We start from the raw sequence: 25,606 nt of genomic DNA, 5'->3' as shown, positions 1-25,606 counted from the left end.
CAGACTATCCAGCTGAGAAGCAATCATCCCATTTTGATCACCACTGTATGTGGTGCTTGACACTTTTTTTATTACATTAATTCTTTTATTTTTTATGTTTTGTCTCTCTGTCTGATTCGTTTCACTTAATAGCATAATGTTCTCAAGGTCCATCTATGTTGGCACAAATGGCAGAATGTCTTACCTTTTGTGAATGGAGAGTATTCACAGTTTCTTGTTCACTGTTTCATCGGTGGACTCAGGTTGTCTCCGTATCTTGGCTGTTCTAAATAATACTGCTATGAATGTGGCAGTGCAGACACCTCTGGGACAGTGATTTTGCTAATTTTGGGTATACACCCAAAGTGGAATCGCCAGATGATATGGTAGTTATAGTTTTAATTTTCTGTGGAAACTCCGCAGAAATTTTCGACAGTGGCTGTGCCGTTTTACATTCCCACTAGCAGTGCACAGGGGTTCTCTTTTCTCCACATTTTTGCCAGCATTTGTTTTTCTCTTGTTTTGGCTTTGGTGTGCTTTTCCTGACAGCGGCCATTCTGACTGGTGTGGGGTGATATCTCATTGCGGTTGATTTGCATCTCCCTAGTGATGAGCGGTGGGGAAGGCAGTGGCACCCACTCCAGTGCTCTTGCCCGGAAAATCCCACGGACAGGATCCTTGTGGGCTGCAGTCCGTGGGGTCGCTAAGAGTCGGACACGACTGAGCTATTTCACCTTCACTTTTCACTTTCATGCTTTGGAGAAGGAAATGGCAACCCACTCCAGCGTTCTTGCCTGGAGAATCCCAGGGATAAGGAGCCTGGTGGGCTGCCGTCTATGGGGTCGCACAGAGTCGGACATGACTGTAGCAACTTAGCAGCAGCAGCAGCAGTGATTAGCGATGCTGAGTTTGTTTTCATGTACTTCTTGGCCATTTGAACATCTTATTTAGAAAAATGTCTGTTAGTGAAGCATTGATACACTCCTTTGCATAAAAAGGTAGCTAAGATGTGAAGTGGATTTTTTAAAGTCTCAATGTTGGCAGACTAGAACAATGGGCCAGTGCTACAGGAATGGTAGAGGACGTCCTGATCCTCTAAAAATGAGAAAAATACTTAGGAATTTTAGCACTAAGAAGTTAATATCAGTCAAAGTGTGAGCAGACCACCAAAACCATCAAACACAAAGCTATAAATTAACCTGATTTTTATTAGATTATTATCATATTTTTGAATTAATTTTACTGGAGTATAGCTGCTTTATGATATTATGTCAGTCTCTGCTGTACAGCAGAATGAATCAGCTATATGCTTGCATGCATCCTTTCCTTTGGATTTCCTTCCCCTAGGCCACCACGGAGCACTAGGCAGAGCTCCCTGGGCTATAGAGTAGGTTCCCTTCAGTTATCTGTCTTACTGTATCTTTTTAATGATGGTCATTTCTGTGACCTGCCCCTTCCAGCACACTTTTAAGGATGATATTTGAAATAAGGGGATTTCCAGAGCTAAAATTGTGAAACACATCAAAACTATGTCACATGATGAATAGCTAAACAAACCAGAATTAAAATGGAGGGCTGCATGATAATGGCTATTCAGTATCTGAAGTGTTTCCTGTAGAAACGGCCCCATTGCACAGAACAGAATGAATGAATACGTAGAGGCTGCATAGAAGAGTGTGTCTGCTCATTATGAGAAGGGACTTTCAGAGCATTGACCCAACCGTGGAGCAAGAGAACCAGGACGCAATGAATGGAAATTCTACTAGAGGTCCAATGTTGGATCTTTACATTTTGGGGTCGTCAAAAACACATAACATAAAGTTTATTATCCTTAAGCGTACAGTATACTGCAATTAACCACATACTCATTGTTGTGCAAAAGATCTCCACAAAATTTTCACGTTACAGGATTGAAGTTCTATCCATTGATGGAATGGGTTGATATTTCTATCCATTGCTTTTTCCCATCACCCCTACCCCAGTAAACACATTCCATTTATAGTTTCTATAAGGGCTCGACTACTTCGGATACTATCTATAGGTGGAATCATGCTGCAGTTTTCTTTTTGTGACTGGCTGGTTTCACTTAGCACAATGTCCTCAAAGTTTAAGCATGTTGTAACATATGACAAGATTTCACTTTTTTAAGGTTGAATAATATTCCTTTGTATGTTTATATCACATTAGCTTTATCCATTCATTTGTTGGTAGACAATTACATTGCCTCCACTTCCTGGCTATCATGAACAGTGTTGCGATGAATACAGGTGTGCAAATATTTCTCCAAGAACCAAAATTCATTTGTTTTAGAAATATACTAAGAAGTGAAATTGCTGGATCATATGGTAATTTTGTGTTTAATTTTTCTGAGGAACTTCCATACTGTTTTCTATAGTGGCTACACCATTTACATTCCCACCAAAAATGCAAAAGATTTCTAATTCCTCCACATACTTGCCAAAACTTGCCATTTTCTATTTTTTTATCGTGGCCATCCTAATGGGTGTGAAGTAACATTTCATTTTGATTTTGTAAACCTGATGATTAGTGACGTTGAGCATCTTTTAACATGCCTGTTGGCCATGCATGTGTCTTCATTGAAGAACTGTGTATTCAAGCCTTTTCCCCATTTTTAATTGCATCGTTTGTTACTGAGTTAGGTAAGTTTTTTTGCATATTCTGAATGTTAAGCCTTTATCAGACAGACAGTGTGTAGATATCTTATCTGAGTCCAGCAGCTGGCATTTCACTCTGCTGGCTGTTCTCTGCGGCACACGGCACTGCTCCTTCCTAAGCAGGGCTCTGATGATGTCATCCCATCACTGCTCCTCTTACCAAATGATACACACCCTCCTACCGTACTACATCAAGTCTTTACCCTTGTAAAAGCTTATGGCAATCTCCTCTTTCCATTCTCCTTTGTAGCATCTTACACTCCATCCAGAATGAATCAGCTTCTCATGACCCTCCCACTGTTACAATTTTAAATTGTATTTTCCGTAAATTTCCTTTCCTTAGTCATCCTTACATGCTTTCTCTCCCATGAAGTCTTGACTGACTCCCAAAACTGAAAATGCATTCTATCTATAAAACTTAATTATCTAATTTATACATCTCATGACTCTATCTACTTTCTGTTACAATCTTGTTACATTTATTTCACACCATATAATGAACTTTTGAATATTGTACCCATATATCTCCAACTGAATATATTAGGAGGTACTGAGTATACATACAAATGAATTAAGTAATGAATAGCTTCCACCCTCCCCTTCATAATCTCTGAACTTTAAAAGTTGTTGACAGTTTCTTGGGAGTTAACTGAAATAATCTTCATTCCACTTCTACTGAAAATGGTTTGAAATTCCACAAACTTCCCTGACTCTTTTCCTCAAAAAATTCTTACACAGTTTAGCCCAACTTTTGGCAGTTAGAAGTATAATCGTAGATATTTGTGTGAAGAAGCTTGTTAAAGGGGGAAGGAAAGGAGAGTAAGTCTTAATTCTTGTGGTTTCTAACTCAGTCTTGTTAGATTACATCCTCGTGATGCAGATTACATCATGCATCACGGGAGTGTGAACTGAGGTATTGTTAGTCTGATTCTTTCTTTGTATTAATAACTCTCGACAGAGAAAATCTGTTAACTCAATGTCCTAGGGAAACCGCTCAGTGTGGATGGAATTCGTGTTCCTGGCCTTATCCCTCCCAGTCAGAGCTGCGCGTCTTGTCCTTCCTTGGGGTCAGCCTGGTTTATACACGGGTCATCACCGGGAATGTCCTCATCGTGGTGGCCATTCAGACCGAAGCCCGCCTCCACAGGCCCATGTACTGTCTTCTGGGCAGCCTCTCGGGAGTAGAAGTCGGCTACACTGCTGTGGTGGTGCCCCACATCCTGGCCAACATCCTATGGTCAGAGAAGACCATCACCCTGCTGGGCTGTGCCACTCAGATGGGCTTCTTTGTGGGACGGGGCAGTGCCGACTGCTTCCTCTCGGCTTCCATGGCCCACGACCGCCACGCTGCCGTCTGCCACCCCCTGCAGTGCCCTCTCATCATGCCTCCGACGCTTTGCGCCCGCTTGGCGGCGGCCTCTGTGGCCCTCGGCCTCTGCCTGTCCTCCCAGCGGGCGGCCTTTGTCTTCTCTCTGCCCCTCTGCCCAGCTCGGGGCGTTCGGCACTTTTACTGTGACGTGCCCCCAGTGAGGTGTCTCGTTTGTGCCCAGAGCCACAGGCATGAACAGTCAGTGCTGGTGGCGGCCACACTGGCCATCGCGGTGCCTTTCCTCCTGATCGCCGCCTCCTACGCCTCGATCGTGGCCGCGGTGCTCCGGGCCCCCTCGGCCGCGGGCCTCCGCCGGGCTTTTTCCGCCTGCTCCTCCCACCTCGCGGTGGTCCTGCTGCAGTACGGCTGCTGCGCCTTCATGTACCTGCGGCCCAGCTCCAGCTACCACCCCGGGCAGGATCGGTTCGTCTCCCTAGTGTACACACTGGGGACCCAATTGCTGAACCCGTTTGTCTACACCCTGAGGAACAGTGAGGTGAAAGGCGCCATAGCAAGAGTTCTTACCAGGAATCGCCTCCCCTAGGAAAGCGAGTCCATCCTAAAGGAGCTCAGTCCTGAATATTCATTGGAAGGACTGATGCTGAAGCTGAACTCCAATACTCTGGCCACCAGATGCAAAGAACTGACTCATTGGAAAAGACCCTGATGCTGGGAAAGATTGAAGGCAGGAGGAGAAGGGGACAACAGAGGATGAGATGGTTGGATGGCATCACCGACTCAATGGACATGAGTTTGTGTAAACTGCGGGAGTTGGTGATGGACAGGGAGGCCTGGTGTGCTGCAGTCCATGCGGTCACAAGAAGTCAGACACGACTGAGCGACTAACTGAACTGAAAAACTAGGAGAGGGTCTTACCTCTCAGGCAAGGATTAGTTTCCAGCTCATGCAAATTCCCATGCGGTTGAGATATCTCTCAGTTGATGTTAAAACTATCTTTCAAAAGGGTACAAGTTATTTGGACACTATTTAGCTAAGTGTACTGCTGCTGCTGCTGCTAAGTCACTTCCGTTGTGTCTGACTCTGTGTGACCCCATAGATGGCAGCCCACCAGGCTCTGCCGTCCCTGGGATTCTCCAGGCAGGAACACTGGAGTGGGTTGCCATTTTCTTCTCCAATGCATGAAAGTGAAAAGTGAAAGTGAAGTCACTGAGTCATGTCCAACTCTCAGTGACCCCATGGACTGCAGCCCACCAGGCTCCTCCGTCCGTGGGATTTTCCAGGCAAGAGTACTGGAGTGGGGTGCCATGGCCTTAGAGACCTTTAAAATGTTTCTGCCATTTGACTCAGTAATTTCTTTTTCTTTTTTTTTAGCTTATATGGCTGTGCTGGGTCTTAGTTGCAGCACACGGGATGTTAGATCTTTGTTGAGGTATGCGGGATCTTTATTCGCAGCATGCAGAAAATTTCCTTTTTTACATTGTGCCTGTGTGATCTAGTTCTCTGATCAGGGATGGAACTGGGGCCCCTGCATTGCGAGCAAGGAGTCCCAGCCACTGGACTACCTGGGAAGTCCTGACTCAGCAATTTCTATGAATGAAATACATAAGCAAATCATCATAAAGTAATATAGAGTGGTACTTATAAGGCAATATCCAGGTATCGGTTGGAAGCAGATGACCCATTCAATAGATTTTAACTGAAAAAAAAAATTCTGATTATATGGAGACATATGAATAAGGAAACCAATAATTGCAGTCAAGGCACTTACGTACTAGCAATAGCGGAAAGCCATCGTCACCCCTACACCTAAAAGGCAAAAGGATGATAGAGTATTATCTGAGACCAATAAGAGCAAGATTTATCGAAAAGAGACTCTTGGTGGAACTCTGGCCTCAGGGGGAAAAGCCTGTTATAGAATAAGGGCCATGCAGGGAAAGAGCAGGGAGATAAATACTTAACCCACTCTCTGCCTGTGTCCTCCCGTCTCTTGCGTTTTCTCCCATTGGCTGAGTCCATCTGGAAGCAAGAGGACAGAGAGACTGAGTGATTCAGTCCACAGAAGTGAGACTTTGGGGACAGACTGGAGCACAGAAGGTCCTTGAGAACTGGGGCAAGAAGATAATAATCAGAACAGAAGTTGGTCGTTAGCATATTAGATCTAACAATGAAGATACATTAACAGTTGTTTCCCCATAATAAAGGATTGGTTAAACAATTACTTAAGAGACAATATTACGTAGCCTTGAAATATGTTTCAAACGCTAGTTGTTAGTGATGGCTGACGTTGAGTGCCTTCTGTCTGCCAGAATCCGTGCTAGGGGACTTGCTTTCTCTCCCTTCCCTTCTCCCTCTCCCTGCCCCTCTCGATCTCAGTCTATCTACCTATCCGTAAAAGTCAGCAGATGGAGGAGGTGATGGACTCGTGTCCTCAAGAACCATCTTAATTTGGGGTAGAATTTAAGTGTCTTTCCTTATTTTCCGAGGATAAAACTGAATCAAAGAGATTGAATAACTGGTAGATGTCAGACAGCTCACGAGTGGCAGAGTTGGGATTTGAACCCGGATTCCAACTTCAGAGGCAATGGTAACACTTCACTGGTGAAAGTTGTAAAACTACTTCTACAGCATCACCCAATATTTGGAAAATACACCATGTGCACATTGGAGGAAAAAGTGGCCACAAATGTACCAAGATGTTAACTATGGTCATCTCCAGTTTGAGGGACAAAGAATGATCTTTCTATTCACTCTCCATCTTTATCTTCTTCCACACTTTCTATATTACAAACCTATTATTTCTTATTCAGAAAAAAATAACTGTTGAAAAGCATTTTCATAAAGAATCTGACGTTTCTGCATCAGCTTGAACCATGTGAAATGACTACCATTTGACCACTTGTGATTTACAAGACAGTGATCTCACATGTTGCAAGCTAGTGCATTTATTTAGCTTAAATCTTCTATTCCTACAAGAACGCCCTTCTACTTTTCATATAACCCTGAATTGATAGTTTTATCTTTAATGTTTCCTTTTTTCTCTTCAAACCCTTGATGATTTCTTAAAATGAAGACAATTATTGTAATATAATTTGACATAGAAATAGTGAGAAGGACTTTACATTTTGTTAAGTGTAAGGCCTTCTCCTATCCTCTCAAGACATCATGCATCAATTTTATCTGCAACATTTTTCTGGGCATTAAGAAGAATGTAAAAAGGTAGGGGGAGGGAAGCAGGGAAGGAAGGAGAAGGTAAGGTTTTCAATTACATTTCAATGTGGCATTTGATGTCATAAATCATATTTCTCATTAACTTATAACTCAAAACAGGTAAGTCAAGAAAGAAAGGATGAATTATAAGGCCAGTGGAGAAATGTCACTGAAGGATTGATTCCAAATTATTGAGTAGCTCCAGTCCCCCATCATCCAGATATATAATGAAGGATGAGGTTTACTTGCTTATCGAAAATCATTTAGCAAACTCATGTGTCTAGTGTCTAGTTAACAAGAGTCCTTTCATAGAATCACTAGCCATCAAAAGTACATAGTACAATAGAATCATGGAAGAAAGCATGCCTATCTCTGCCTGGGGGTAATTTTTTTTACTAGGTCCTCATAAAGCCTATATTTTACCAGTCATAATAAGTGCCCTATGATTCTTTTTCTCTGACTGGATAAACTAGACACCTATGATCATAAATGCCTGAAAAGCACTTCCTCTGTCTAGAGACGGGGCCATAAACACATAACTAACAGGCTCTCTGACTGTGTATCAGTGTCTCCTGGCTCTGAATTCTGCTTCTTGTTATTTTCCTTGTCCCAAGTCTCTGGGATGTGTATCATTGACCCCCACCTAAGTTACTCTACCTTGTGGAACTTCCAGGTGGCACTAGTGGTAAGGAACCCGCCTGCCAATGCAGGAGACGTAAGAGACACGAGTTCAATCCCTGGGTCGGGAAGATCCCCTGGAGGAGGGCCTGGCAACCCACTCCAGGATTCTCGCCTGGAGAATCCCACGGACAGAGGAGCCTGGTGGGCTAGGGTCCACAGGGTCTCACAGAGTGGGACAAGACAGGTGATTTAGCATGCGTGCATGTGAAGCTTATTTGGATTGACTTCCTAAACTAGTGTTGGGTTTGATGATGCTTTACCTCAATTGCCTCTTTAGTGATTATCCGTGGGTCTTTACCTGTGGTTCTGTCCCTCCTTTCCTCTGTGCGTCAACTCTCAAATCGCAGCAGTTTTATCACCCAAATCCCGTTAGTCTGGAAGGGAATACTCAATGAGAAGTACAGCCAGTGCCTTGAGGTAACTAAAGAATAAACTTTTCATCTATCGCTGCATCAAAATTACATTCTCTTAATCACTGTGCATTCACAGTAATGCCTGATATAAAGTAGAGCAAGCCAACTCATCATGTTTATCTTCAAGAATGTATGAGCTATTCTTGGTCCTTCAGAAATCCTTAAGGTTTTAAGATCAACTTGTCAAGTACCTGCCTCCCTCTCTCTCTTACACATACACACATGCACACACCCACATACACACATACTTACACACACCCCTACTGGAATTTTTATTCAGATTGTGATGTGTCTACAAATCAATTTCAGAAGTCATATCTTTAAAAATAGTATACTGTGATCCATGACCATGGCATACGTTTTCATTTACTCAGATTTTAACCACTATCTTTCAATGAAGTTACATACTTTTGCAGAAAGAAGTCTTGCATTTCTATTATTTTGAGTTACTGGTCCTTTACTGGGATATAGCATCTTTGCCATAAAATGCACACATTTAAAACTTCAGAGCTCAATGAACTGTGATAAGTATATCCAGCTGTGTAAACTCGGCTCAGCCCAAGGTAACACAGAAAGTTGCTTTGTACCTCTTTCTAGTCAATTCTCCTCTTCAGAGGCAACCACTATTTATATTATTCTTCTCATAGAATAGTTTTACCAATTCTTGAACTTCATAATTTGGAGTAAACAATGCAACGGTTATCAATCTCTTGCCTCTCAGCTCCCAATTCACTCTTTTCTATTCTGCTTCATGACGCACCACAGCTACTTTGCTAACTGGCAGAATGCAGAGGGTCCTCTGTAGAGAGTTTCATTAGAGGGACACATCGGGAGGGAGCAGCGTCCTTCCTGGTTCTGGTAGGCTCTGCTCTGCTGATGCTCAGCCGTGTCTGACTCTGAGTGACCCCCTGGACTGTAACCCACTAGGCTTTTCTTTCCGTGAGATTTTCCCAGCAAGAATACTGGAGTGGGTTGCCATATCCTCTTCCAGGGGATCTTCTCCACCCAGGGAGTGAACCTGTGTCTGGTGCGTCTCCTGCACCGGCAAGTGGATTCTTTACCACTGAGTCCACCAGGGAAGCCCTCTGGTAGGCCATTTCTGTTCTATTCCTGTAAGTCAAGGCCAGTGGTGTGTGGGACAGCCATAGACACGTCCAGTGGCTCTTGCTAGAATTCTAAAGGATGGTTTTGCCCTGAGTTTTTTTCCAACATCCCAGCTGGTTTCCTAGTAAGTATCACCAGTGCCTCAGTGGACAGCTTCCCAAAGAGTTTCACCTGCATTTCAAGGAGTATGTTTCTGTGACTTCAGCAAACTTCTCAAACTTTCTAGAAAGCTACAATCACATACTCTCCAGGTAGGTCAGAATCCCAGCCTTGGGGATAGGGGGATGCCTTCCTAAAAGTTGTTTCTTCTTTGATTCTTTTTGTTCCAGTGGTGCGGGCCTTTTGGTATCCACATAAAGGGAATTTTAATTGGGTGGGTTGCACAGGACTGAGCGACTTCACTTTCACTTTTCACTTTCATGCATTGGAGAAGGAAATGGCAACCCACTCCATCGTTCTTGCTTGGAGAATCCCAGGGACGGGGGAGCCTGGTGGGCTGCCATCTATGGGGTCACACAGAGTCAGACATGACTGAAGCGACTTGGCAGTAGCATAATGTGTGAAGTTTTTAAGTTTTTTACTGGAGTATAATTCCTGCACAATGTTGTGCTAGTTTCTGCTGGACAGCAAAGTGAATCAGCTATACAGACCCCTCAGCCACTTAGCCAGGTGATTCCCAGGGGGATTTCTAAGTCTTCACGTGCCTTTCTTTTCACCAGACAAGTAGGGATTTCTTTTCTCTTTTCCTTCTGTAAATAAGCAGTACATGTCCATGTACACAGTGACCCCTGTCACCCTCTGTCCAGTCTGCACCAAAGTAAACATCATTTTACTATATATATAACATCATTTATATTTATATATATATATATATATATACACACACACACACACATATATGGATACATATTTACATGTATATCTCTTCCTTGTAGCTTCCCTGGTGGCTCAGTTGGTAAAGAATCTACCTGCAATACAGGAGATGCAGGTTCAATTCCTGGGCCAGGAAGGTCCCCTGGAGAAGGAAATGACAACCCACTCTAGAATTCTTGCCTGGAGAATCCCGTGGACAGAGGAGCCTGACGGACAAGAGTCAGACATGACTTAGCAACAAAACAATAACAAAAGCATATATTTCTTGATTCTTTAGCCTCAACTCTAGAAGTCGAGGATACTCCTTTTATCTTCAGTTCCTGTATTAAAGTTCCCTTTGCCCTTTTTGGAGAAGGAAATGGCAAGCCACTCCAGTATTCTTGCCTGGAGAATCCCATGGACGGAGGAGCTTGGTGGGCTACCGTCCACGGGTCGCAAAGAGTCGGACATGACTGAGCGACTTCACTTTCACTTTGCCCTTTTTACTATATAACCCCCTATTACCAGACTAGAAATTCCTTTTATATTAAGTTTTCCCTATTCCCGGTGTTAGTCTGGTTCGGCTGCCCCATGTAGTACAGACTCTTTTGTGTCTGGTTTGTTTTGCTGAACAGTGTTGCATTGTGTAAGCAGGTAAAAGGTTATCTATCCTTTCTCCCAGAAACCCTACAGAAAGACATTAAACGGACAAAATAGGCATAAGCCCTTGGGATAATGAGCACAGATGAGGGCAGGCAGCAAATAAATATGCTTTTTGGAAAATGTAAGACAAACAGGTAATTCGTAAACAAGTTAGTAGAAGAGAGAAAGTATTAATACCTATCAGCTTGAAAGGAAAGAACCCAATAAAAAGAAATCTTGATTGCAGAAAATCTGGATGAACACAGTAATTGGAACCCTCAGTTGCTTCAAAAATCAGGGAGGGACTAAAAGGAAGAAAAGTAGTTGAAAATCTGTATTGTTACAGAGACTATTAAATACGTTGTGGAATAAAGCAAAGAAGTGATTATGTTTGTGTCATGGAATCTTGGAAAGGAAATACAGATAGAAGGCTGAGGTAGAACCTTTATAGTTCTAAATTTGAATGTGAGAAAAGAACATTCCTGTTCTCCAAAATCAAGAAAGAAAAAGACTGACTGCTTAGAGGTCATATGTGTCAGTGGTCCAGTGATTAGCCAGCTGTTTGATGCTTTGCTAGAAGGACTCATAAGATTTAGCTTATAAGTGTACTCGTGGCTAACATCCATTCGAGTCAACAGCATACACAATAGAAGCAGAAAGGGCATAACAGTGCGGGCCTCCTGTGTTCTTCCTGACGGAGTCGCACAGAGAACACGTCCTTCTACAGAGGCTAAAGGCAGCAACATGTGTGCGATGCTTCTGCCCGGGAAGCCCACTATAGACTCAGAGCCCTGGTGTTTCATCTGGGGCTGGTCACACAGACATGCTACACTTGTATGAAAAGGCACAATTATCCAAATCCCAGGCTCGCAATAGGAAAGCAGGTTGCCTGAAAGCAGAAATATGTCAGAGCGTCCCATTCAGACTCTTTGACTAGAAATCCCCTCCATCCTTCATTGCTAGATCAACTGATATCTCAAGAGAAACTACATCTGAAATTTTTTAGCTACTGATTTAAGTGCTTGTCTAAATCAAAAATGACTCCTCCTCCAAGCTAAAATTATTTTTGCTTTCTTAAAACTAATCTACTCATCTACTCATAAGGACTTCCCTGGTGGCTCAGACGGTAAAGCGTCTGCCTACAATGCAGGAGACCCAGGTTCTATCCGTAGGTCAGGAAGATCCCCAGGAGAAGGAAATGGCAACCCACTCCAGTACTCTTGCCTGGAAAATCCCGTGGACGGAGGAACGTGGTAGGCTACAGTCCATGGGATTGCGAAGAGTCAGACACAACTGAGGTACTTCATTTTCTTTAAAACTAATCAGTGAAACAGAAATTTCCAACCTTCAAGGGACTTGGATATCAGATTTAAAAAGTGTTTTCTTAACGCTTTATTCTCTATTTGAAGAGTCTGATAAAACTTTATAGTTGCGGCCTGTCAACTGTGAGGTGATCCCCTTTCATATTTTTAAGCAGAATTGGATATGCATTCTGTGGGGAAGGAGACACAAAGGATTTTGCCAATAACTGGGTGTCTGCTTTACAGAGGGGAAGCTTTGTACTCCATGTATAAAAACACCTGCATCAGATACAATTGATGATTAAAAAAACTCCCAATCATGACCTCATTGGCTCATTTTGGCCACATTTAATAAGCTATTTGCTGTTCAGATTTCTCACGGACATTCTGCAAGCATTACACTTCTTACAAATAATATTTTGACAAAAGTGAATGCAGATTTGATGAGACATACTGAAGCAGAAAACACTAACAATGTGCATCTATATTATTTCCTGAAATAAAGGGGGGGAAATCAAGGAATATGTGGTGGGCCTTGAAAGGGAGGGAAGGCTTGGGTCTATAAAGGAGGATTTAATCAAGGATATCCTAGAATAACAAATAATTATACTTTTTAAAATCTCTGGGTGGATGAGTAGTAGAGGTTGGGAGGTGGAAGGAGATGTATCTGCATGCAATTTTGAAGCCAGTTTAGAGTTTGATATTAAAGCATACATAACTTTTCAATAATGAAGATTTACCAGTTTATATTCATCAAGTCAAAAGGAAGCACATATTCTAACATCTAGTTCCCAAAATAACAAATTCTTCTCCTCCAGACATTAGAGAATCTAGACTCAACAGACCTCTTTTTTTAAATCAATTTAAATGATTGCAAAGCAAGACAAATGAATATACTGAAATCCAGAAAGGAATGCCTCCTTGAAGAAGTGCTAGCTGCAGGACATTCCTCAGTCCCCAGTGCTCAGATGCCAGCTTGGAGTCAGGACTGATGTCTTCATCCTTGGCACTCCTCAAGCACATTATTTATCACTAAGAGGCGCTCATCTGACGGCACGCCAGAATCACGTTGGCATCCATTCTTCACGTTGCCCAGTGTCCTGCCCGCAAGATGAACTTGACAAATGTTGGATGCACGTTAAAATGCAGTAAAAGTCAGGCAAAATCAGAATGATGACGTAAGTATTTTTCCCCTGGTAATTCACATGCCTCCTTTCCAAGAAACTGAAGTTTGTTTTTCAAAACAAATGCTTTTAATTTAATCATTTTGAAAGCATATCTAAAATATACTGGCAGTGCCTGGCATGGCACATAGAAGTAATGTGATGATCCCACTCCTGGGCATATATCTGGAGAAAACCATGGTTCAGAAGTATACAAGCACCCCAATGCTTATTTCAGCACTGTTAACGGTAACCAAGTCAGGAAAGTAACCTAAATGACTGTCAACAGAGGAATGGATAAGGAAGATGTGCCACATATACACAATGGAATATTCAGTTCAGTCACTCAGTCGTGTCTGACTCTTTGGGACCCCATGGACTGCAACACCCCAGGCCTCCCTGTCCATCACCAACTCCCAGAGCTCACTCAAACTCACGTCCATTGAGTCAGGGATGCCATCCAGCCATCTCATCTTCTGTCGTCCCCTTCTCCTCCTGCCCCCAATCCCTCCCAGCATGAGGGGAAAGGTGGTGGTGAGGGACAAACTGGGAGTTTGGGATTGACATATAGACACTGCTTTATTTAACATGGATAACCAACAAGGACCTACTGTATACAACAAGGAATTCTGCTCAAGATTCTATAATAACCCAAATGGGAAAAGAATTTGACAAAGAACAGATACCTGTGTGTGTGTATACGTGTGTGTGTATACGTGTGTGTGTATACGTGTGTGTATACGTGTGTGTGTATGTGTGTGTGTACGTGTGTGTGTACGTGTGTGTGTGCACATGTGTATACATGTATGTGTGTATGTGTATACACGTGTGTGTACGTGTGTGTGTGTATGCGTGTGAATATACGTGTGTATACATGTATGTGTATGTATGTGTATGTGTGTGCATGCGTGTGTATACGTGTGTGTGCATGTGTAAGCCTGAACCGCCTTGCTATGCACCTGAAACTAACGCAGCGTTGTTAGTCAGCCGTGTGCTGCGCTGTGCTTAGTCACGCGGTCGTGTCCGACTCTGAAACCCCATGGACTGTCGCCCGCCAGGCTCCTCCGTCCATGGGGATTCTTCAGGCAAGAATACTGGAGTGGGTTGCCATGCACTCCTCCAGGGGATCTTCCCAATCCAGGGGTCGAACCCAGGTCTCGCCAATATAAAATAAAACTTTTTTAAAAAGAGAAGTAAAATGATGGTAGCAGGCAGTCTAGCCTGCACAGACTCACCCAAAGCTGAGCCTTATGAGCCTGGAGTACCAAGATGGATGTGCTCCGCCTTGTCCCAGTAAAGTGCCCATTGTGTCAGGCGTCTTGGACAGAGAATTCCTTGAACACCGACAGGCATTTTGGCTATCAGAAAGCTCTTTAAAAATGCTTAATACAGAATAATGAAATAAGCAGACAAGGGTTCTGGTACAAACCTGACTTCCTCTAGAGCAACGTATCTCTAAGGGCGCTGTCAGCTGGATTTCTGCATCGGAATCAGCAGCAGTAATTGGGGAAAGTGTTGCTCCCAACATCCCTTACCCAATGCCACCCAATCAGACGTCTATAAAGAATGAGAAATATGCTTTTGAAACAAATATCCAGTGACCCTGTGTAAACTCGAGTTTACATATCAAAGATGTGCAAACCAATCTTCTTTTCATATTGGCCCACACTGAGATAGCAGAGCCTATTTATCTTCATTCTTACTGATGTTCCTCAGTTATTGTTGATAGCCCTGAGGGTTCAGCTGTTGAGGTTGCATCCCCAGTGACCCTCTGCTAAGCCTTTCTCTGCAGTCCTTACTTTTGCTTTGTGCTTGTCTCAACTAGGACATGAAAGTGCCTGAAAGATGGCATGTGTAGGAATTCCACAAGGAATTTTTCTGCATTGATAATTTATATCCCCACTCACATTCTTTAATTTTTTTTAAGTTGCTCTTTAAAAATAGTTTTCTTGAAGGAATGTATGCCAGTAAGCTTTACTTCTTCACCCAAATTCCCTTTGGGATTAATTAAATCCAGTCCCTGAAAATCAGGGAAGAGAAGTAAAGTTATTGCAGCAACAAATTTCTCATTCCATGCAGTGCTTGGTCCATCATTAGAGTGTTTCCTAATAGTTTCCTGATAAAATGTGGGACATGGGAAACACATTCTTAGGTAACCAAATATGTGAGTTTCCTTCACCTACTCCAGGTGTTTTTCCCCCGAGGGTTAGTGAATGGGGATTGGGGGTTGGGGGCAATGGCTCCAACAGTGCACCCAGGCTCTGACAGGCAGCCAAGGGCTTGAATCAGGATGCAAACCCGGGTCAAGACCATCCCAAAGTCTAGGCGCTTTCTAGCTTTCTGTGGTCAGCTATGTGGCGTGAATGAGTGTGTGTGTGTGTGTGTGTGTGTGTGTGTGTTCACTGTCATGAGTCCCCTGTCCAACTCCCCTTACCCTAGATGTGTCTTGAACTCTTAGCTGTAGAACCATTCACTTGTTCCCTCATTCCCCCCAAACAAGGATCCACACAGACAGCTTACTTCTATTTTTACCTATTCTCTTTTTAATATTCTTTTCCATTATGGTTGATCACAGGATGCTGAAAACAGTCCCTGTGCTGCTCATCAGGGCCTCGTTGCTGACCCACTCTGAATGCAGTCGCTTTCGTCCACCAGCCCCAGATCCCGGGTCCAGTCCTCTCCTCCTCTCCTCCCTCCAGCAACCTCAAGTCTGTTCTCTATGTCTGTGAGTCCGTTACCTTCCTTCCGAAGAAAATTGTCAGACAGAAGTTAATCTGTGTTACTTAAAATGAAGAGTTGTAAGAAAGAACTGACGCTTCCTTAGAAATGCATGGAGAAGAAGATGCTCTGATTTTATCTGAAGTATCTTTACAACAGTGAGGAAAATGCATCAGACAATCTTAGGTGGATAGAAAGACATATTCCACATATGGCTCAATTAGCTACAATTCTGGGTTCCTATACTAACCTCTCAATCTTTATCTTGAATTGAAAATTCCATTCCCATAGAGTCCCAGTCCTGGGAGACTTGAGCTATTTATTCAAATATTCAACAAATAGTTGAGGGGTTTTGGGCCACTCTCTGTGTCCTGTGGGATCTTAGTTCCCTGACCAGGGATGGAACTTACGCCCCGTGCGTTGGAAGCGTGGTGTATTAACCATGAGACTGCCAGGGAAGCACCAACAACAAATAGTTTTGAGAACTTTCCATATGCCAGGCCCAAAGGGTCTCAACTGAGGGCAACTGAGGCTCCCAGAGAAACATTTATAATGTCTGGAGAAAGGTTTGGTTACCATAAAGAGAGCAGAAGCTACTGCACTGTGACCCAGCAAGAAGGATCCAGGACACCGTGAAATATCCCACAGCAAGCAAGACAGCCCTCACAGCAGAAGCGTCCAGCCCAAGCTGTCAGAAGCACCGAGGCTGGAAGCGCCTTTCATTATAGACATGGTTTGCACACAAGTTGGAGAAAAGGAGACTCAGCCTTTGCCCTCATTGAGCTTACACACACCCAGTGGAAACAGAAGCTAATCCATAAATGTATAGCAGTGATAGTTGCAGTGATGGATGGATACTGGAGATTCCAAAAAGGAATCTTCGAAAAAGTACTCTTAACCCTGACACTACCAAGGTCAGGGAAACCTTCCCTGAGAAACTTGTCATGAAATTGGGACAGAGGATAAGAGGAGCTCACTTATTAAAGAGAAAAGAGAAGAGGGAGCCCCAGCAGAGTGAACAGCGTGTGCAGAGGTCCCGTGGCTGGGAAGAGGTGTGGTGAGAAGGAACTGCAAGAAACACATGGTCGCTGGAGCAAAGAACCAGGAAGAAGCTAGCAGTTAGTAGGGGCAGCCATTATATGGCCATGAAGCAACATTACGGTTCATCTTTGAAGTAAGAGCCAGGGTTTGTTTTTTTTTTTCAGAAGTCTTACAGTTAATTTTATTTTATATACTACCATCACAAAATGACAATTTAAATGGCAGTGATATACAGTGAAAATGTGATCACAATACCACAGAAGTCAGAGAAAGAACAGTCCAGGTGGATGCTTTCAGGCAATGTGTTTGCAGAGGTGGGAAGTAAACTAGCAAGAAAACACAATGCCAAACAATACGTCATCACTGCGTATATACAGTTCACAATGCATTCGGCCCTTCCCCTCACGCACCTACGATTTACTTGGGAAGATGCCATGCATGAAAAAACCTGCACCTAAGACTATTATATAACAGTCACTCAGGGCAGACAGCGAGCACAAAGACTACCGAGCAGCGCATGTCCTTAGAGTTTATACAATGTAACTCTCTCATTGGGCTTCCCTCATAGCTCAGTTGGTAAAGAATCCGCCTGCCATGAGGAGACCCAGGTTCGATTCCTGGGATGGGCAGATCCCCTGGAGAAGGGATAGGCTACCCACTCCTGTATTCTTGGGCTTCCCTTCTGGCTCAGCTGGCAAAGAATCCCCCTGCAATGTGGGAGACCTGGGTTCGATCCCTGGGATGGGAAGATCCCCTGGAGAAAGGAAAGGCTACCCACCCCAGTATTTTTTTTAATTAATTTATTTCTTTTAATTGGAGGCTAAGTACTTTACAATATTGTAGTGGCTTTCGCCATACATCAAGACGAATCAGCCACGGGTGCACACGCAGCCCCCATCCTGAACCCAGAGCAAGGTGGTTGGATGAAGCTTAATGAAAAGGAAAAAAAAATATGCTTTAGGGTTAAGCAAACTTCACCTCAGCTGCTTGCTGCATCTCCTTTCACAAATTATTCAAATTCTGTCCGTCTTTTACCTTTGACTTTCACCTATTAAATAAGGATAGCACTCACTCTGCAGAGTTCTTATAAGGATTAAATAGTATAATAATATAATATGTAAGTAGCTTCCCTGGTGGCTCAGTTGGGAAAGAGTCTACCTGCAACGTGGGAGACCCAGCTTCGATCCCTGTGTCAGGAAGATCCCCTGGAGGAGGAAATGGCAATCCACTCCAATATTCTTGCCTAGAGAATTCCATGGACAGAGGAGCCTGGTGGGCTACAGTCCATGGGGTCACAAAGAGTCGGACACAATTGAGTCCTTTCATTTCATAATATGTAAATGGATACCAATAGTACCTGCTCCTTAGAATTGTTGTGAGGATAAAGTGAGTTAATACATGCAAACTGTGTGAAATTTATTAATAGTAAGTACAACATAAGACTTAGCTATGGTAATTATTGCAATCCTTGGCACAAAAGATACCTCAGAAATCGCTGGGTAGCTCAGCGACTCAGGTAGCTCAGCCTTGTATGGCTGTTGAGATATGACTGTCCTACAGAAACGCACACAAACACACATACACACACATGCACACACATGCACACACATCAAAGAACTACATTAGTCACTCCAGACCCATGTAGAGCACTTTCCCTTGAATAAATGGGGCACATGGAATCATACATGCACACACAGATATTTAAACATTTGTATACATACGACCAAGCAACATTTTTTCAAGGAATAAGCTACTTTGCTAAGACCTAAGGGAGTGTCTCTGCTCACGGGAGTTAAAGAAAGATACCATGGGAAGTATTCATTGAGGTAAATATTCATTGAGGACCTATTAAATATAGAGCAGTATGCTAGGTCTCGTGAAATCTAGATAAGATACAAAATATGGTCAATTCTCCAGGGTGATAATAATTTGACACTTGGGCTGAACCCAGCTGCGATCATGTCGTGGGAGGACAGTCCCTGGAACAGGACTTTCAAATGACCTTGAGTGTGCAACTTCCTAATTCTCAGAAAATTCTTCTGGAGCGCTGAGAATGTTGATAAAGGGCTTACCAGTGGTCCCTACTATGACAAACATACCCTAGATCTTCCGTTGACCGGGTATCCCAAGTGGAGAGACCATTTTAATTGGACTCTTTATCCAGTAACAGGGGAGGAGAGAGGCAATCACTACAACCACTTTCTTCTGGGAGATGGATTGTATGAGACAAGATCCTAGATAGAAAGGTAATTCACTGCTGCCGTGGCTTCTAGTTTAGGAAGGCTCCTGGAGTCTCAGTCCCACTGGGCAGCCTCTCTGGGCTCTTGATCCTCCTTCCTCCAGCCGTCACATAGGTGAGATATCACCTGCGAGGTCCTGTCTTTTATGAATGTGGCTGGGAACACTGGCTCACTCCCTTCTCATGCTAAAGGTAAAAGGAACTTTTTCTACCTCCTTGTATATTTGCAACAGACTTGGCACTTGCTGACGCTGCCTAGGAAAGCACGTAATGGCTCTGCAAGTATTTCAGAACTACTTCAGCCCATGACTTAGCAGTGCTCTCTGAATTCACCTGGAAGGCTTATTCTTCTGGTTAAAATGATAATTACTAATCTCAGTCCAAGAAATATTGAGGGAATGACTAATATAAATCTGGATAAAGTTTAAGGATTTAGAAAAAAAAATTTCCTCATAAGGTACCTCATTTAATCCTCTGCTATCATGAAGTTATTATTATCATCCCCTTAAAAGATTCAAAGGAGAGAAGAATTAACATTTATTATGCAATTTAAAAGGTTTCATACATCAAACCAAGTGTTCTAAATACTTTATCTCATATAATCTCATCACAACTCCATTAGATAAGTATTATTATTTATATCTTTTAAATAGGCAGAAAGAGAAATTAATGTAAGATGATCTGCCCAGGTGACAATAATAGATTGAGATTCTACCACAAGTCTGGTTTTGCTAAATCTCAGTTCAGTTCAGTTCAGTCACTCAGTTGTGTCCAACTCTTTGTGACCCCCCTGCACACCAGGCCTCCCTGTCCGTCACCAACTCCTGGAGTTCACCCAAACTCATGTCCATTGAGTCGGTGATGCCATCCAGCCATCTCATCCTCGGTCGTCCCCTTCTCCTGCCCCCAATCTCTCCCAGCATCAGTCTTTTCCAATGAGTCAACTCTTCGCATGACGTGGCCAAAGTATTAGAGCTTCAGCTTTAGCATCAGTCCTTCCAAGGAACACCCACGACTGATCTTCAGAATGGACTGGTTGGATCTCCTTGCAGTCCAAGGGACTCTCAAGAGTCTTCTCCAACACCACAGTTCAAATGCATTAATTCTTCGGCACTCAGCTTTCTTCACAGTCCAACTCTCACATCCATACATGACTACTGGAAAAACCATAGCCTTGACTAGACGGACCTTTGTTGGCAAAGTAATGTCTCTGCTTTTGAATATGCTGTCTAGGTTGGTCATAACTTTCCTTCCAAGGAGTAAGCATCTTTTAATTTCATGACTGCAATCACCATCTGCAGTGATTTTGGAGCCCAAAAAAATAAAGTCTGACACTGTTTCCACTGTTTCCCTATCTATTTCTTATGAAGTAATGGAACCAGATGCCATGAACTTCGTTTTCTGAATGTTGAGCTTTAAGCCAACTTTTTCACTCTCTTCTTTCACTTTCATCAAGAGGCTTTCGAGTTCCTCTTCACTTTCTGCCATAAGGGTGGTGTCATCTGCATATCTGAGGTGATTGATATTTCTCCCAGCAATCTTGATTCCACCTTGTGTTTCTTCCAGCCCAGCGTTTCTCATGATATACTCTGCATATAAATTAAATAAGCAGGGTGACAATATACAGCCTCGAAGCACTCCTTTTCCTATTTGGAACCAGTCTGTTGTTCCATGTCCAGTTCTAACTGTTGCTTCCTGACCTGCCTATAGGTTTCTCAAGAGGCAGGTCAGGAGGTCTGGTATTCCCATCTCTTTCAGAATTTTCCACAGTTTATTGTGATCCACACAGTCAAAGGCTTTGGCATAGTGAATAAAGCAGAACTAGATGCTTTTCTGGAACTCTCTTGCATTTTCAATGATCCAGTGGATGTTGGCAATTTGATCTCTGGTTCCTCTGCCTTTTCTAAAACCAGCTTGAACACCTGGAAGTTCACAGTTCTCATATTGCTGAAGCCTGACTTGGAGAATTTTGGGCATTGCTTTACTAGCGTGTGGGATGAGTGCAATTGTGCTAAATCTACCAACTTCCTTCGCATGATGCTAACTAGAGAATTGGAAAGCCACTCCCGCATACAGTTCCTGTATTTACTGACTGCACAGGGACAAGGCTTTTCATGACACTTTTGCCGACAGGGGCTGGTCTTGCTGGAGGAGTAAGAAGGAAACAAGAGTGTAATGTGGGTTGTGCCTTGGAGGCACTGAGATGGGTATGGATTAAATGAACAGACGCCACTCTGGGGTAGATTTCTGGGGATGATGCCAAGTGCTCTTATCTTGCCTCTGTCTTATGCAATATATTTAGTATCAACCTGGAATAGCAAGTGGACGATATGTTGACATAACACATTTCACTCTCTTTGAACCATTAAATTCACTATCTCATCAGTCTACAGTATGAACCTCACTGCTTTACCTGCCTCTCTTAATGTCTATATTTTTGGATCTAAGATTAAATATTACGTCCTCTAGGAAGACTTTGAAGAAACTCTTAATCACAACTATGCCAGAGGCTCATGTTGCACAGTCTTATTAACACACTATTTTTTTTCAACACCTAATCACAGTTTTAGTTCCTATACACACATACATCACGCAGTGCACGTCTGCTCAGCCCTGTCTGACTCTTTCCAGCCTCATGGACTAGAGTCCACCAGGCTCCTCTGTCTATGGAATTTTCCAGGTAAGAATACTGGGGTGGATTGCCATTCCTTTCTCCAGGGGATCTTCCCAAAGTGAAAGTGAAGTTGCTCAGTCACATCCGACTCTTTGCAACCCCATGGACTGTAGCCTACCAGACTCCTCTGTCCATGGGATTCTCCAGGCAAGAGTACTGGAGTGGGTTGCCATTTCCTTCTCCAGGGGATCTTCTCAAGCCAAGGTTCAGACCCAAGTTTCTTGTGTCTCCTGCACTGGCAGGCACATTCGTTTACCACTGAGCCACCTGGGAAGCGTATATGTCATAATATATATAAATATATACTATGTTTATACAAGTATATGCCAGATTCTTTACAGTGCCTGTCTCTCTCATTAAGATATATAACCATTTGGACACCACTGTGCCATTTTGATCATTCTTGTATGTGGGCTTGCCAATTAATTTATTTTTTAAAATGTGAGAGACTGACTCTAGCAAGGATAGTTAAGATGTGGGGTCACAGATCAAAGTTGTTTTTGTTTTGTTTTTAATCTCGATCTCAACAGATTAAAGCTATGGACCAATGCTAAGGAACAATGGAGGATGCTCTGCTTCCCAGAGCAGGGCCGGTGTGTGTGTGTGTGTGTCTGGGGGGGGGGGGGGGGGGAGGGGGCGGGGATGTTTAGAGTTTTAGTGTCCAGAGAGCTACACATCAGTCCAAGTCTGATGATATCATGAAAATAATCAAACACAGTAATTAATCTAATTTTGATTTAAGTAAAGAAATAGACTGCCAGTGAACAGATAGGTGGCACCCAGATCTTTTGATAGTTGACCACTTCTGTGATCTGTCACACACAGTACACTTTTATGCAAGGTATTTAAAGTGAGAGCATTCTAGAGCTAAAATTGTGAGACACACCAAAACCATGCCCATGTGAGGAAGAGAAAAAAGGAAAGTAGGAAGAAAACTCGCTGGACTTCACGATAGGAGCTCTGGCTCCAGAGTTTCATGTGGACATGGCCCCATTGTCTAGAAGAGCATGAATGTGCAGAAGCTGCACAGAGGCAGAGGGGCTGCAGCTGGGCTTCGCTGATGACTCAGCAGGTAAAGAATCGGCCTGCCGTGCAGAGACGGAGGAGATGCGGATTCGATCCCTGGGTCAGGAAGATCCCCTGGAGAAGGAAATGGCACCCCACTCCAGTATTCTTGCCTGGAGAATCCCACGGACGGAGGAGCCTGGCGGGCTACAGTCCAATGGGTCTTGGAGAATTGGACACAACCGAGCAGCTAAGCACTGATTTCAGCCATTTCAAGACCAAACGTTTTGCTTGAGAACGATGTCATCCAACAGTGGAACAGACAAGCCAGGAAGTAATGAGATTTTCTAAACTTTGAAGGTGACCTGATGTTCACATACAGATAGGAGATTGAAATGTCTAACAAATGACTGAACTAGACACATTCTGAGGTCTTTTCCAGCACTAAGAATTCATGACCTGTAGAGAACTCTATCATATAAATATTTTGTAACAGATCCTGGAGAGCACCATTAAGATGACATGAGTGTAACTGACTATAGTAAAATCATTATCCCAAAGCCCTGTATCATAATACAGATGGTAGACAAGCCTTAGACATGTTTGCTGAAGTCTTTTACCTGTTTCTGAGTGACATAATCTTCTCCAGAATGCAACTCAAATGTTGGATACCAAGTTGTTTTCCATAAAAGGCTCTTATACAAAGGTTCTGATCATGAAATAATCTTAAAAGTAAAAGATAAAATGGGAAAAAGGGTAAATGACATGTTTTCATAGTATGGTCATCCGTACAACATAGATTTATTGAATGCCTAATCTTTGTGCAACATTAGGCTTGGTTTATGTGGGAGATAAAAGTATAAATAAGGGAGAATGGCTGCCCTCGAACTTACAAATAATAATCATGGTTATCCGTTATGAGGTTATTATTATTACTGACTGATCTTGGTGGAAGACACTTTACATTAAGATCTCAAGAACTAAGCATAATTATTATCCCCATTTTTCAAATAAAAAAACTGGGACTCAAAGACATTATACATAGCCTAATATTACAGAGATGGAATCACTCAAATCACATCATTTAAAATCAAAACTAATTTCACACTCACACACTGCTCCTCCACCTCATGTTACATATGATGTGGATATGCTATGTAACATTAGCAATCATCCAAAGCATTAATGAAGTTCAGAAGAGAGAAAGAGAATGAATGAAATGGACACTGCTTGCTAACAGTTGGAAAAGCAGAGGCATTCATGCCCTAGGGGCTCTTGACATTTATTCCTGACAATCTCTAATCACCCTAAGCTGGTTTATGTGAATAGCACTTATCAGAGTGGTGCTTCTGGATACGATTTCTCTTTAAAGTTCATGGTAAATAATACATGTTAAACTAGGGAGATCTGAATTAAGGTTGAATGTTGCCTCTTTCCGTCTTTCTTTAAGATTTGTTTATTTATTTATTTTGGTTGCTCTGGGTTGTCGCTGGGTGTGGGCTTTCTCTAGTTGTGGTGAGTGAGGGCTCCTCTCTAGCTGGGGCACAGGCTGTTCACGGTGATGGCTTCTCCTGTTGCAGAGCACAGACTCCAGGGTGCGCGGGCTTCCGGGGCTGCAGTGTGTGGATTCAGTAGCTGTGGTGCCCAGACTTAGCTGGCCCGCAGCATGTGGGACACCCCCAGAGCAGCATGTGGGACACCCCCAGAGCAGCATGTGGGACCCAGAGTCGGGACCAACCAGCGTGCCCTGCACTGGCAAGTGGACTCTTCACCACTGGACCACCAAAGAAGTCCTTTTCCACCTTCTTGAATGAGTTGATCTTGGAAAAGTAATGGAACGGGTGCCCTTTGAGAGTTAGGACTCTACATTAGAAAGTTTTCAAGGAAGCTAGATGGCGTGTCTTAGATTTTACTTTAGCTTCTTAGAAGAGAGGAAACGCAAATGGAAACGGCTTGGTCTTTCCCATTCGTCCTAAACTCACAGGAAGGGTGCTCAGTTCTCTGACAGCTAATGATCACATGTTTTCCCATAGAACCACAAGCCAGGAGGAGCCCTGTGATAAAACTCCCTGATTGGACATGGCTAGAACACCCAGGAGTTGGGAGGACTTTGGCTTCAGAGGGTTATGCCTGACACTGTCAACATTAGGCCTATGTCAGCCCTTTGCCCATGGGCACTGGGTTTTCTTCCTTCATTTTCTATCATATCACTAGTTTTTCAGTGTTATATTCTTGTATCTCCAAGACAATGCCTCAGGAGGCGTTGTGTGTAAATCTGTGAATAAATAAATACTTCCTGTTCTCAACAGCCCTGGCTCTCAAGAATTTCTTGACATTTTCTTGTGAATTTACTAAAACAATTGAATTTTCATTCCACATCTACTGAAGATAGCTTTGAATTCCATAAAATTCTCTGCCACATTTCCTCAAAAAATTCTTACACAATTTAGCCCAATTTTTGGCAGTTAGAAGTGAGTAAGTGAAATCGTTCAGTCCTGTCTGACTCTCTGCGACGCTATGGATTGTAGCCTACAAGACTCCTCTGTCCATGGGATTTTCCAGGCAAGAATGCTGGAGTGGGT

General features: G+C 43.1%; 1 pseudogene; it reads left to right on the top strand.

Moving 5' to 3' along the window:
• Positions 1 to 3,630: 3,630 nt before the first annotated feature.
• On the top strand, positions 3,631 to 10,116 carry LOC128059997 (olfactory receptor 10W1-like; annotated as a pseudogene).
• The last annotated feature ends 15,490 nt before the right edge of the window (positions 10,117 to 25,606 follow it).

This window comes from Budorcas taxicolor, chromosome 15 (assembly GCF_023091745.1).
Source record: "Budorcas taxicolor isolate Tak-1 chromosome 15, Takin1.1, whole genome shotgun sequence".
Taxonomy (NCBI): domain Eukaryota; kingdom Metazoa; phylum Chordata; class Mammalia; order Artiodactyla; family Bovidae; genus Budorcas; species Budorcas taxicolor.
Note: the sequence above shows the minus strand (reverse complement) of the source record. Positions and strands in the feature narration are given on the sequence as shown.